Below are 15,218 nucleotides of genomic sequence, written 5' to 3' on the forward strand. Positions count from 1 at the left end.
TGAATGATTATCCACTTGGGTCTCATCCTGTTTTTGCCCATTTTGCACAATCGCATATATTTTACACATGCAGGGGATGAATTGTAATATTTTATCAATTTTCTTCTCCTGTTGTCAAATTCAGCATATACTTTTAACTAGAATTATTTTTACCTATAATGTGTTTTTTATATATTCTTAAAGGTTCACATGCTCTTTATGGCATTGTTGATTGTGCTCTTGTATTTACAACTATTGGGTTTTTAATGATACATTAGTAACCAGTAAGTATTTTTGTGTGTGCCTATGTTTCTGGTTTGATTGGTAACCAATCGTATTCTAGGTTACTTGCACTTTGCACTTTAAATGCGGCATGTTTCTTACCAAGCGTCATGTGATCAAGGCCTCTGTTTAGGCTGAAACGTGTAATACGGGCAGGCTGCTGATATTCTAAAATAAAATTACTCACCTGCACCCTTTGGGCCAGCCTTCGTTTGTTCCTGTGTGGTCCCGGGCACTGGAGGATTGCAGGAGGGTCCCTGGGTGCCAACTAGCCCACCAGGTACCTCCAGTATGCGCCAGAAAGCTGCGTTGCAGGGAGGTGTTCAGAGGCCATGCCCCTTTTCACAACACTCTGCAACGCAGCTCTGTGGCGCTTACGGGAGGTACCTGGTGGGCTAGTTGGCCCCCAGGGACCATCAGGATTCAAGAGGAGTTAATTCCCCAACTTATAATGCGCCACAGGTGCGTTTGCACAGTGGTGAAGGGAGGGGGCGGTTCCTGAGTTGACATATGTGAAAACACGCCCTGTGGCGCATTTCAATTCGGGGAATTAATTCCTCTTCAATCCTGAGGGTCCCTGTGGGCCAACTAGCCCACCAGGTACCTCCAGTATGCACCAGGGAGCTGCTTTGCAGAGAGATGTTCAGAGGCCACGCCCGTTTTTACAACACTCTGCCACGCAGCTCTGTGGCGCTTATTGGAGGTACCAGAATTGAAAAGGAATTAATTCCCCAACTTAAAATGTGCCACAGGGCGTGTTTGCACACATGTCACCTCTGGCCTTGACCCCTCCCTTCATCACTGTGCAAACGTGCCCTGTGGCACATTTTAAGTTGGGGGATTAAGTCCCCTTGAATACTGAGGGTCCCTGGGGTACAACTAGCCCACCAGCTACCTCCATTAAGCACCACAGAGCTGCGATACAGAGAGGTGTAAAAAGGGGCGTGGCCTCAGAACAGCTCTCTGCAAAGCCGCCCCCAGCGCATACTGGAGGTTACTGGTGGGCTAGTTGTCCCCAGGGTCCCCCAGTATTCAAGGGGAATTCGTTCCCCATCTGCAAACGCGCCCCCTGGCGCTTTGCAGAGTGTTGAAAGGAGGGGGCATGGCCTCCGGTGCGATGCCGGTACTTTAAAAAAAGAAATTGTAGTAGGGGGGTATGTGGCCCCCTGTCTTTTCCTAATATTCTTGGCCCTGGGGCCTCCATCACCCAGTGTCTGCCCCCACATTTTTTTAACAAAAACAAAAAGTGGGAAGGGGGCCGCGTGGCCCCCCTCCCGAGGCCATAATCTGCCCCGGGGACCCCATCCTCAGGGCACGGCCATTTTTAAATCTCTTTTTCTTTTTGGAGGGGGGCTGCCTTGCCAACCTCCTTAGGCCTTTTATGACCCCCAAAACCCCATCCCCCGGGGCCGGCCTTTGATTTTAATTTTTTATTTTAATTTTTTAATTTTTACTATTTGAGGAGGGGGCTGCGTGGCTCCCCTCCCGGGCCACTAATAGCCCCGGGGACCCCATCCCCTGTGGCTGGCCCTCTCCGTTGGGGACCATGGGGGGCCCAATCCCCCCACAGTCCCGCTGGCTCCTGCGTCCTGCGGGAGCCGGCGTTGCTTTTCCACATGGGGAGCTGCTAAGATGCAGCTCCCAGTGTGGAAAAGCAATTTGGTTTGCATTTTGAAAGAGAGAGCAGGTTTCCCTGCTCTCTATTTCAAAATCCAAACCAAGTTTGCTATGGCAGGGCGGGAGCCGCATAGCAAACTACAGTGTCCTGGGTGGGCACCCCGGGACACTGCAGGAGCTGGCCCTGGGGGGTTGCGGTACCCAGGGCCTGCGAGGGCTCCAGGAGGGGGGCCCCCTCCCACCATTTTCAAAACCCCTGGGAGGTGGTGGCCCCAGGGCTGGGGGTTCCATCACGGACCCCCCTGTTTTGAATATGTAGAGCCCCGGGAGGTGGCGGTCCCCGGGGCATGTAGGGGGGCCCAACAGCTTTATTTGAAAGGAGGATTTGGGCTAGTAATGTAGCACAATTCTACTAAAAAATAAAATGAGGTAAGAAATTAAACTAGTCTGCAGCAATGCTGTTTAACAACTATTAGAAATGCATTTGAGTCACACATGGTGCAGGCCCAGTATTCCTTTTCAGCCAGCGGGACAACAGAGCAGCAGAGTAGGAGGGCAGCATAGTGGCATTTCTTCTGGCAGCAATGCAGCAAAGCATTCCTTCTTTAGCATCCACAGCTCCAAGGAGCTTACTGAAGAGTTGTGCTAAGGCTCCAAAATTCATACTGGGCGCCTGATTTGAAGTAGAGGAAACTTCCAGAGGTTTCTACCCCCTGAGGTGTCAGGCATCTCCTTTATCCCTGTCCTAGACCCCTCTTGTCTGAGGTAGCAAAAGATCAGAGTCAAAATCTTTGTGAGAGTACTCAGGCAGAGCCTTGGCGGTGTGCAAGTATTGTAGGTGACAGGTTTTCCCCCTCATCAACTCTGAATGGCCTGTCCTGCAAACACCTATCTTCCCTTTTTCTCAGTGCCTGGGATCAATACACAAATACCAACTACCAGACACACCTTGTCATGTAAGCCAGGATACAGGGAACAGAAACCAAATTGTTGGGACAGCCTAATAGCAATTTTCTAAAAGTGGCAATTGTGAGAGGGCTTTTAATTACAATTCCTTCGATGCTAAACTCAACCTATCTACCTGCTCACAATTGAAAGTTATCATTTATTAAAAATAATAAGGTAATCCTATGTTAACCTATGGGAGCATAAAAAGTTAACCCAATATTATCCTATGCAGGAGTGAAAAATCAATTTAGGACCAGGACATGTAAAAGTTAAAAGTGCATGACCAACTTTATAAATGCACTGCACCCTGCCCTCTAGGCTGTTTAGGGCCTACCCTAAGGGTGACTTGTATGTATGAACCCCTTCCATGCTCCTGACGAGCTCAGCTCGTCATGCAGTACAGTGCTCCTGTGCTCATGATGGGCTGAGCTCGTCATGACCACACCCGTTTTATTGCTGTCCAGCACAGCAGAGGAATATGTGCAGCAGCCATGTGGTTAAAAATGAAGGTCTAGGCCTGGCATATACGTCAAACATCTCAGAGTTCACAGTATCAGTGCGGTTTGGCGAGGAGAAGGCCGAGATGCCCGTACTGTGAACTCTGAGATGCACGAGCAAACAAGGAAAGGCAGGAGCACTTGAAGTGAGGACTCCAAGATCACAGGACCAGGTCATGGTATGCAACTATTGTAGTCCAGGTTTTGCTGCTGGGTCGACTCACCATGCTGCAGAGAATCATCAGGCATCTCCCCTGATGAAGGGCTTATAAAAGCCCGAAATGCATAGGGATGGACGTTAATATATGTTGGATGTACATTCTCAGGAAATGATGAAACCAATTTCCGTGTACAAATGAACTTTTGAATAAGAAGAAATTCAATGAAATAAAAACAACCAATTGTGAATACAACTCATGGGTTTTTGAATCAACTTTATTATACCCTGTTTTTGGTAACTCAAACGCGGTGCGCAGGGGGACAACTCCTATCAGGATTTGCACCTTTGGATTATTTTTCACGCTTGTTGGTACAGAAAGCGAAGCCCCAGCAGCACACGACAAATTATCATTCTTTTCTTTACAAATGTGTGGTGCGTGCCCTACCTACATGTTTAAAAGGACTACTTAAGTGCATGACACAATAAGTACTGACGGTTCACAAGTAGCATTTAGTTTACAAGTCCTGGGTACATTTAGTACCACTTTACAAGGGACTTACAAGTAAATTAAATCGCAGGGTCAGCTCCACCGTTATAGCCCCCCTGCTAAAAGCCTGCAGAGGAAGGCACAAAAATAAAATGATAATCAAACAGTTAAATTATTTTAAAAAAATTGCCCTGCAGGCTGCGAGCCATAGGAGAGGCATGGCCTCTCCTATTGACACTGTAGCGGCAGCATCAGGGAGGAGGGGGGAGTGATGGGCACTGCCAAGTGTGCATGATGGTTTGGCCGACAATTATGTTCACTTAGCCTTTCTCCACCTAGCTGTGCCGTACAGCTGGGTGGAGAAACCAACACTGGTTCCCAATATATATAACCAGCATGTGAGCAGCGATGGGATTGGGAGCTGGGAACCTGCACAGTGTGCAGCACTTCCTGAATGTCCGGGCGGCGAGAATCAGGAGGAAGGCGGCGGCCATTGGAGCAGGGAAGTGTAACTTTTTTATATGTTTATTCTTTATTTTGTATGTTTGTATTCCCCCTTCCCCCTCCCCCTGCCTCACCACTACTTAATGTGAGTGACTGCTACTGGTAAATCGGCCAATAGGGTGTAAGCCAGTTTTAGCATGTTTAGAAGAGAGCACAATCACTTTAGCAACGGTCAGGAGTGGTATAACGCTTCAAGTCCTAAAATCCAGAAAAAACGGAATCAGCAAAATAAACAAGAGGCTGGAAGGCAAAAAGCTGGGGGAAAACAACACCAGGAATGCTAAGTCTAACACACCGTCATTCTATTTTTTTAATTCATGTTATGTGGACATTGCAGTAACAATTTTAATTGTGTTGGACCAAATCTTGGACCCTCAGCTAGTCATGCAGGGTTCAAGCCTTATCCTAGATTACATTTTCAAGAATTGAGCCAGGAGTACCCTTGAGAGACTTTGAGCCTTACTTGGAGTTTCACTGACAGACTACCCGGACAAAAAGTAACGCTTAGCTCATCTGGCATATTGCAAAGGCTATAATGGATTTGTAATGTGGAATACAGGATATCCTTAACCTTTGTGACAGAGTATCCCATCCTCCAAATTCTAAGGACTTTGTTCTTCTCGTTCTGTGCATAAGCTGTGTCCAGGTCAGACGAGAGATGTGGTGTAGAGTGTTAAACAAACTTCTATGTCCCATACTGCCCAGCCATTGAGACATTTAGACTGAAGTTAGTCTGGGTGCTCCTCTTGCTGTGCAAAAAACACAGAAGAATCCTCAGATATACCTGATTGGGTTGGGGTGTTTAAAACAGTGTGAGCCTGACATGTGGCCTATAGGAGATGTACACATTACGGAGTCTGTGAATGCACACATTCGCCTGTGAATCACTGAACCAGAGAAGCAGTTCATTGTCAGAAATCATCGATATCTGTTCAGCAGCAAAATTCATATGTCAATCACACTGGCATGTCACTCACCGCTATTGTTTCTGAAGGTGTTTGGGCCATGTGGGAATGAGAGAGTTCTGAAAGAGTTATTACCTCACAACCCCTTCTCAATTTCCCAATTCCCATTATATGAAACAGGTCGGTAGAAAGATAAAAAGTAAAGATTATTATGTTTGATTTCAAAGGCATGCTTTAGGCAATATTACATTGCATGCTTTTGTTGGAAGGGTACCGGTGCCTGCAGTTCAAGAGCGCATCCCTTGCCGCAGGATACCTCACGTGACAGGTGCACGCAGTCCATGGATTGACGGAATCTTTACACCGCCCTCAGGACATTGACCATTGCGAAGACAGAGGCGCGAGATAACTATGTGAGCGATTAATCTTGAAGGCTCTGCTATTGAAAGATTACCCGTGCCAAGAGAGATGGGAGCAGGCCTTAACCAAAGTAGCATTTTATTTCCAATGGATAGCTAATGATTTTAAATGATGCCAGAAGCATGGCATATTCAGAATTTTCTCCGGAAGAGCGCTGTTAATCAAGATATTTTAAACTACCGCAATTTTCCAGATAGATAACTGTTCTGTGCCTACCACCGCAATAAAATGACTCCATCATTGGTAGAGGGAAAGTAGAAAATCAGAACCTATATGCGATGACTATAGAGCAGGGCTGTCCAACATAGATCCAGAACTGTATTAGTACCACGGACTGGATTTCCTTCTCAAGGAGCAGAGCATGGAAAGCACCTCCGCTCCATTTTTAGGTTTTGCCTAGGCAGTGCATGCGCTTTCTCGGCGAGAGATGCTGTATACAGTATAGTGGGGGGAAGCTCCGCCCACTTTCCGGCCATAAATTTGATGGGCTACAATTGATAATCCTGCATTTTGATTGGTTGTTGGCGTCTTAGTCCCGCCTGGCATAATTTTTCCTCTTCCGAGGTTATCAGCCCCTTTACTAGTAAAACCGTTTTTTTCACCTGTCTCTCCCCGTTCCCTCCCGCAGCCTGTTACTTTTTGTATCACAACCACCCCACCCCATCCCGTTTGTGCCTTCTTTCATGCCTGCACTTACATTTAAAATGCGATAGGTCTTTGGTCAGGGGCGGCTGGTGACATTTTACAGTGGTGAGGCGCAAACTGATTTGCAAGTGCGGGCCCCAGGCCACTCAGGCCGGCGGCGACCCCCCCCCCACATACACAACACTCAAAGAAATGTATTCACACACGCATACACACAAACACATCCATTCACAACACTCTCCACCAAACATTCATGCACACACGCACGCTCGCACCAAACACTTTAAAAGAAAAGAAAAACACACACTCTTACCTTGCTGCCGGTCCCGGTCCGCGCCACCTCTGGGCTCTGCTCCCCGCACGTCACAGGCTCACAGCGCCCCTGGCCAATCCTGGCGCCAGGGGCACAGGTACCCTCTCGCCCACAGCACGCCCATTCGGGCTCCTGATGCGCATGCGCAACGCCGCAAAAACACAAGTGCGCATGCGTGGGCACGGGTAAAAATTCACCCTCCGTCCCCACGCATGCGTACTTGTGTTGCCGCCTGTACGATCTCAATGAATCAACATGACGCCCGCCCTGCGGTCTGACGTCATGTTGATTCATTGACATGATTGTCATGAGGGAGCTGCGGGCGGCGTCGGGCAGGGGGGGCTACGCCCCCACGCCCCAATGGACGAACCGCGCCTGTCTTTGGTAAATCCGAATCCTATTGCATTTTCAATGCATTTTTGTCATGTGATTGGTTGGTGGCTTTGCACTATGTTTTGCCTGACCTGTCCTAATGACATGTGCAATACAAACGGATCTCTTACGTATGCCTCTGTCTGCCTCCGTGCCGGTGTGCAGTGTTGAGGCTCCTCCTACCTGCCTCTGTGCCCGCATGCAGCGCCAAAGCTGCTTCGGCCTGCAGCCTCTGTGCTGATGTACAGCGCCACTGCCCTCTTGCCCGGACGCTACTCCTCCTCAGATGATGGTATAACTTGTTTTATGTTTCCGCCGCTTATTGTTTGTGGAGGCTGCGGCAATATCATGGCAGTGATTGCACCACAGCGCTGTAATTTAAAAATAATCATAAATTATCGGATCCCTGCGACTGCCGGGACACAACCCCACGGACCTCAGTGGCCGCTGGAGCCCCGAGCACACACTGTGCAGCTACTGAGCCTAAATGCAGCCCAGGCAGCACTTTTGCCAAGGGAGTTCGTTGCAGCCACTCGTATACTGGTTTCTGTGATGTAAAATGGGGCAAAACTGTGATAAAATAGACACGTCCGGTGCTCCAGTGAAAGCGCAAGGCTACTCCACAGCATGGGAGTGAGAGGTGTTTCACGGAATGGGAGAAAGTAAAAGGCTGTTCCATGAAGAGTGAAAGAGAATATAGGGGCATATTATCAAGAAACAGCGTTAACATTATCGCTGCTTTAGTGGAAGAAAACTACAGCTAAAGCGGCGATAATGGGATTGATAATATGCCCTTGTGAATTCCCATAGAAGCCCATGTTCTGATGTGAACATGGGCTTCTATGGGAATTCTCTAGGGCATATTATCAAGCCCATTATCGCCGCTGCCGCTAAAGCGGCGATAATGTTAACGCCGTGCTTGATAATATGCTCCGAAATCTTTTTCATGGGGTGGGGAGAGAGTAAAAGGCTGCCCCACAGTTTTGACGGGAAAGGATATTGCACAGGGTGCGAGTAAGAAATCAGGCTGAAACATAGCATCAGTGAGAGAGTGAAAGGTATTACTCCCAGATAGTAGGAGATCAAGTAAAAGGCTGTTCAAAGTTTTTGGAGATACAGTGAAAGGCTGAGTCATGGAGTGCGAGTGAGTACAGGATGCGCCGTAGCTTAGAAGTCAGAGTGAAAGGCTGTCCTGTGGAGTAGGAGAGTGTGTGAGAGACTGATCCATGGGGTGATGAAGAGTGAAAGGCTGCCTCATAGTGCCAGAGTGAAAGGCTGTTCCACGGAATGAAGTACAAGCTGCGCCGTAGCATCGAAGTGGGAGTGAAAGGCTGTTCTGTGTGGAGTGGGAGAGTGTTTTACGCTTTGGGTAGCCTAATTTGTGAGTGCATTAGGAAGTCCTTAGAGTGCTGCGTGGTGCGTGTATGTTGCTTCAGAGCCCCCTAGATGTGCCACAGTCCGCATTTTGCAATTGTGGGTAAAGGGAGAATCCGGCAATTTCTGAAAGGGGTCCTATTTCAGCATTATTCAGTTGCCAGTTGGTGCACTCGGTGGGGCCTGGACCTGCAGATCGACCGAGACCATTGAGCAGTCCACTGGCTGAGAGACGAACAAGCACTGTTGGTGGGAACCTTTGGAAATGTGAGGCCAGGGAGGAGAATAATGCTTCACCATGTTTGGATATGGTGCCTAGATTTCACCAGTGAGGCTGCTCTTGTTGAGCTTTTCTTGGGTCATGGGTCACGGGGTGCCAGATACAACATAGCCAAAGTGGTGCTTTGGCACACAGCAGCGGCAGTGGGTACTCTGGGGTGCAATTGCAGATGCAATGAAGTGTCTCAGGGGAAAACAGGGTGAACAAAAGGCCTAAAAATGCAGCGTTAATTGTGTATTGGCGCACAAGTGCTTGCGCAATCCTAGTAAATCTAGGCGCATGACCTAAGAAGCTTGGCCGAGCAGAACAAGAAAGGCATGGGACAGACAGGTGATTATACTGCACCTACTCACCTGTGAACTGACATCTTTGCAATTAGGAATGCAAACCTGACTACTCGTGAATGAACATCTGGGTGGGTATTAATTCTGAAGGTTTGTAAAGGCACAGCTGAATTCTTTGAATGCAAACTGCTTCCTTTTAAGCAGCATATAGAGTATTTATGAAGCCTGTGGATGTAAATTTGAACCTTCGGAACAGGCTGGCCACCTGTGAATGCACGTCTGCGCACTTGTAAATGCACGTCTGCGTTGTTATGAATGCAACTCTTGACACCTGTGAATGCACATCCAAGTGCTTTTAACTGCAGAGAGACGAGTGTTGAAAGAGGCCCATCCAGCTGCTTGTGAGTGTTCATTCCAGTGCTTGAGAATGTAGAAGAACGTCGATTCGCCCTTATGTTCCACGTTGGAGAACATGGAACTAAAGACAGTTTCACGTTAAACAACTCTCAAAGATTTTCAGCAATCACCACCTTTTCAGCCTACTTAGTGCCGCCTTGTCTTCATTTGTAACCTCTCATGAGGACAGGTTCTTTTACTTTGGTTGTTACACAATACGTCTGTACGCTAAATACGTATAAGGTCCCAAATGCGAAACCCATTGCAATGCAAATGCTTGTTTAATTCTACTGCACCGCTGATCAGGAGAGATCAGACAGAAGTAGAAAACTGTTGCAGGCTCCGGTTGGACAGTGTCTGTTGGAACATCCCTTAACAGAAAGGAATGCGAGGAAGTGCTTTCAAGAGAAGGAAAAGAGGGTGCAGAAGAGGAAAGATCAGGTGTATGATATGCAGATGGAGGATAAAAGGATGTACGTGTCTAGCATAAAGTGAACTTAACAGGAGTGATTGAGACACACTATAGATAACTAGACCCTTCCACATGCCTTAGTTATGTTTAATTCACATTCCCACAATTTCACAACTGCAACATTTTCATTATTAAATACATAAAACAAAAGCATCGTTGTTACTCTGTTATGTTAAAGATCTAAGAACCATTGGCAAAGCCAATAGTACTGTCTGGCTTTAGGTGTATGTCAGTTTTTGCTTTATATATATGGATGTGATAACAGAAAGCACAACAAGGAACCTAAAGACTGGATGGGTGAAACACTATAAGAATCACTGAAATTTAGAGGCAGATTGTCAATATTTCGCAAAACGCAACACAGCAAGACACCTTGCTGTGTTTCACTGTGTCAAAGGGAGAGGGCAAGAATGTGCCACATTTAACATTATACGGTGCCTTCCTGTCCTCTCCTGGCGCTGGTGCACAATGCGCTGCCTAGTGCCAACACAGGTCTCCATGCATCATGATACAAGGGTGTCTGCGTTCCAAGCAAGATTGTTTCTGTGCACAATAGGACACCTTCCTGCCGAAAAACAATTCCCAGAGGCCCGTTCCTCTTTCTATGTATGCTGCAGAATGCAGAAAATGTAGAAAGAGGAGAGCAAGGGGAGAAATAAAGATATGTCTACTCATTGCGCCTCCCCTGGTAAGGCGTAGCATTTTGGTGCAGGTCTACCACTCATGGTAAATCTGGGAATGCACCAAATTGCATGCGTGGATGTGTGGAAAACCCACACTCTACCAATGGAACACCTCCAGGGCACAGGATAATGCAAGGGAGTGACTTGCACTGCCTTATGTTACTTCAGATTTACGAAACACCGCAGGGCAATGCAAGGTGGCATTGTGCAGCTTGATAAATCTGACTTTAGTGTTGTGTTGCCCTCGTGTTACCTTGCGAAATGCAAGTGCAATGCAAAACTTGGAAAAATCTGCCCATTGTTTACATGTTTGAGACATGTCCTTAATTGCATTGGCCACAACCTTTTTAGAGATCCAACACTTTTTTCATTTCACTTGAAGCCCTGTAGAAGACCCTCTGCCGAACTATCTCATTGCTTTCCCCTTAGCTTCAAAACAAACTTTTGAAAAGGAGCATGTTATTTTTATTTGAATTGAAACAGAATTTGGTAAAACGTTAATGTTCTATCAAAGTTACAAAAAGGTAATGCATACTTTTTTTTCCAGTTCTGTTTGTACTCTTATAGATGCAAAACTACGAGCCCAGAATGCAACCAAACTGTAGAGGTGAGCAAGCCACTAAAAGCTTGAGTCAGGCTTTAGTGCGATTCCTGGCTTTGGCTCAGCCCAAGAACCTTTTGGAAACTTAAGCCCAGAACATGCTAAGCTTTCACTGGAGGTGGCTACAGCTGCTGACCATGTAACAGGAGGAACAGGGTTCGAATATTGGACTTGGGTCTGCATCCTGTCAACCCTGGCAAATATCACTGTGCTGAAGAAATGTGTGTTTTGCAGTGTGTCTCTTGTGAAGAGCTCTCCTCGAGCAAGATTTGTGCTATATAAAACTATACAAAATAAAATGTGGATTTAACCTGTCACCCATGCTCTAATTTCATCCTCTAAGAATTATGGACTAAGCATTAACCTGTGATGTCGGGACGAGAGACCCAACTAGCAGCTAATTGCACAGTGTGCAACTAGAAAATCTTGGATTAATACAGCTTGACCAAATTATGTGATCCTAGGCAAATACTTTAGTTCACTGAATCTCCCTTTTTTTCATTATGTTTCTTAGTCATTGCAAAATTGTAATCCAATGTCTAGGTTTGTCTGAGGTGTGTCCTGCCTCTCCTGGGTGACTCATAGCTGGGCTGAATAGACCTTGACTGCATTTAGAATGGTGGGAGGAGTATCACTTGCACCTAAATAGGCTGTGTCTTCCTTGCACAATGCTGTCCTCACCTTCTGTGGTTATGCTGCACCCAAGAGGACAGAACTGGTTTGGACTGGGCTCAGAGACCCTTACGACAAAGAGAAAGTGGGGGTATAAGTATTAGACCTTTAACCCCAGAGAATTAGATCACTTCTGACTTAAGAGAACCTCTGTGAAGGAGAACTGCTGGAGAGCTGTAAAGAGGAGTACTGACATTTTGCTGAACCTGCTTGAAGAAGAATCTCCAGGGGCCTGTGTGTGCTGGCCTCCTGTTCTGAAGTCTAAGGGCCACAAAGACATTTCCTGTAACCCACTGACCAGCACCTGGACCCCTCTGTGGACTCCTGTGTTCAAAAGTGTGCCAATTCCAGTTCCTGGGCCCTGAGAATTGTGTGGTTGGTGCTGCAAAGCAAGAAAGACAACTCCGACACCGTCAGTGATGCCACCAGTGACACCGCAACCTGCACCGAGGCTGGTGGCACCGCTAGTGTAGTGCATGACGCACCACCTGCCTGCACTGCAGTTCCGAAACCCTTCGATGCCTGCCAATGCCTGAGTTATTGGCCTACCGGACACCGGCGTTCGCACTTACGCCATCACTGCCAATACCTGCATCCGGTTATCGCGGAGCCGACAACTGACGAGGGGGACTTCACAAACTCTTTGACTTCACATCAGCTCACCAGAACCAATGCCTCTCCTCTGATGCCACCTAACTTCCCTGTCCTGGACTCGACACCTCGCCCACTCACAGACTCGATGCCTCACCGCCCCTGTGGCAGAAAAGAACCGGCTTCACCTCTGCACCGACGCCTCACCTTCACAACACCATGCATCATCTGTCGACTTTGTTTCCAAGGTACTACTGTTTTGGGGTCCATGTGCCTCTGTGCCCGTTACCGCGCACCTCACGGTGGGTGCTGTACTTCGGATTTAGGCCTCTCATAATGACGCAATAGCCCCAGTTGGAGCAATTTGTTTTTACAAATGCTATTCTTGAAATAACTGTTCTAAAAGTCATATCTTGATAGATGTATGCTGGATTTTTGTTGTTTTGGTTTAGATAAAGATACTTTATTTTTCTAAACTGGTGTGGTGTCGATATGAGGTGTTTTCACTGTTTTATTGTGTGTTTGGAGAACAAATACTGTCCACATTGTCTTTATGATATGCCTGTCTGCTCTTGCCAAGCTACCAAGGGGGTGAACAGAGGTTATCTAAAGTGTGTAACTACTTTACCCTGACTAGAAGCAAGGGTCCCTACTGGACAAAGGTGCATGCCTCTGACAATTAGAGCCCCCACGTTCTAACATTGAGGAATGAACTTGTATTTGTACTTGACCCACAGTAAGTGGAGTACATCACTAGTCTAGTGTAGACCACTACGCAATCACATACTGTTTTCCCCTGTTTCCCTTCTGAATTTTGTTGTTGATACCTGGAACTCTGGTTAGTTGTTGCACCTGCGAGGCCTTGTCAAAATGGAAATCAGCTTTTGGCACCTGTACATCTACATGATGAGGAAATCAACATCTTTTGCAAGGAGAGGGGACACCTGTGAAGAGGAGATCCAAAAGGCAGGATCTAGAGGCAGTCCTGTCCAGCTGTTATACCACACTGGGAAGCAACGCTGTCAGATGGCTCTGAGGAGAAATCTAAGAGAGAGGATCCCCAGCCACAATATCCAGAGGGCAGTGGCCTTGAGAAAGGAACATTATGGGGAAGATTGGCTTGTGAGGAAAGGAATTAGATTTTCACTTGTGACCAGAGGCTGAGACAGCTGGACCGGGAATGCGAGGTGATAGAGCAAGCCTTAATTGAAAAATAAATCTGTAGAGTTCAGGAAGTAAGATTGGCAGGGCTAGAGGTGGAAGCCATGAGGGTGGAGTCCAGTTCAGTCAGATGGCGGCTGAGGGAGAAGTACATACAGAGATGTAGCACCTGACTTGAAGGAGGGGTTTGACATACACCAGGTGGTTCAGGTTTATGAAGTAGCTCCAGTGGTGTGCAGTGTCCCTGAAGTGGATTGGGGAACTGGCACAGGAGATCATATTCCTAGTGGTGGGAGGGACACTCTACTGACTCTAGATGAGGGGTGGAGGTAGTGGGGTTACCCTGATATGTTAGAATGGAGACCGACCAGAAGAGTGTGGGTTGGTTGACAGCAACAGTCAGACACTGTCCTGCCAGTCTCGGGAGGGTGATGTGAGGTACTTTTGCCAGGCATTCAATGGTGAGGTGAAGGGTAGCTTGGTTAATACCTGTGTGGGGCAGTGCGACTCAATTGTTGGAGAGCATCTATGTTGGAGAGCATATTTTAAGTCCTTGGTTTCCAGAGCTATGCCAACACCTAGTGGAGTGTGAGATCCCAGGGAGCTAGTGCAGGCCTTTTGGTGGATTACAGAAGGTCTAGAGAAGCTTTTGGGAGTGATCCTGAAGGGGGGGGCTCAGGTTTTCCCCCAACGAGGTGAAGTTGGGGAGGTTCGAAGTGTAGTGGGATGGGTGAGGGGCCCATGTGCTACCTCTGAGCAGAGGGAGTGGGCTGAGTCCCAGGGTGACCAAAACTCAGTCCCAGAGCCTGGTTGGTTCCACGAATGAACACCAGGAGGGGGGCCTGAGGGGATCCCAAGGTGTCAGGTGAGCAGGACTGGACTGCTGTAACAAGTGTTCCACCAGTTCTAGTGTCTGGCAGTGTCAGAGCACCAGCTCCTCGGAGTCTGTACGTTGCTCTATGGGCCCACCTCTCAGTACCTCCAATTCAGGATGCTATTACAGCACTAAAAGTTAGAGTGACCAAGTGGGGGGAAGGGTTTGAGGAAGGGAACAGCTGGGAGGGAGACCTGTAAAACAAACAGATAAACATAAAAACAATAACAATCAGTCTAAATAAATCTCAGGTACCAGACTCTGCTACGCAGAGTCTTATTGCTAATGAGTCTCTACATTATCACAACCCCGTGATACAAGTTATTCAGAAAATACACTTCCAAGGAATGTGTTACAATCACACCTTCCTAACAGTAAAGTTCAATAATATACAGAGCATATACTCATAATTATGACACAGTACGCAAATGAGCCCCAGTGCAAGCTTGCCCAAGCGCTTGAAACATCAACATACCAAAAGTACCAAAGGGCTAATCTGAAAGTTCCACATACACTATGCCAAATGGACCCAGAGCACTAGTCCCTATTTTAACCAACTCAATATGCAAAAAATGAGCCAGACCTCTAAATCGTAATGCTGGACCTAATGCTCGACAACACAATGTTTTAATGAATTACAAAATGCGCAATCAACAGTGTGAGTGTAATCATACAATAGTCAAAATAAACTCCAGAGCGCA

Source organism: Lissotriton helveticus, chromosome 1_1 (assembly GCF_964261635.1).
Source record: "Lissotriton helveticus chromosome 1_1, aLisHel1.1, whole genome shotgun sequence".
Lineage (NCBI taxonomy): Eukaryota > Metazoa > Chordata > Amphibia > Caudata > Salamandridae > Lissotriton > Lissotriton helveticus.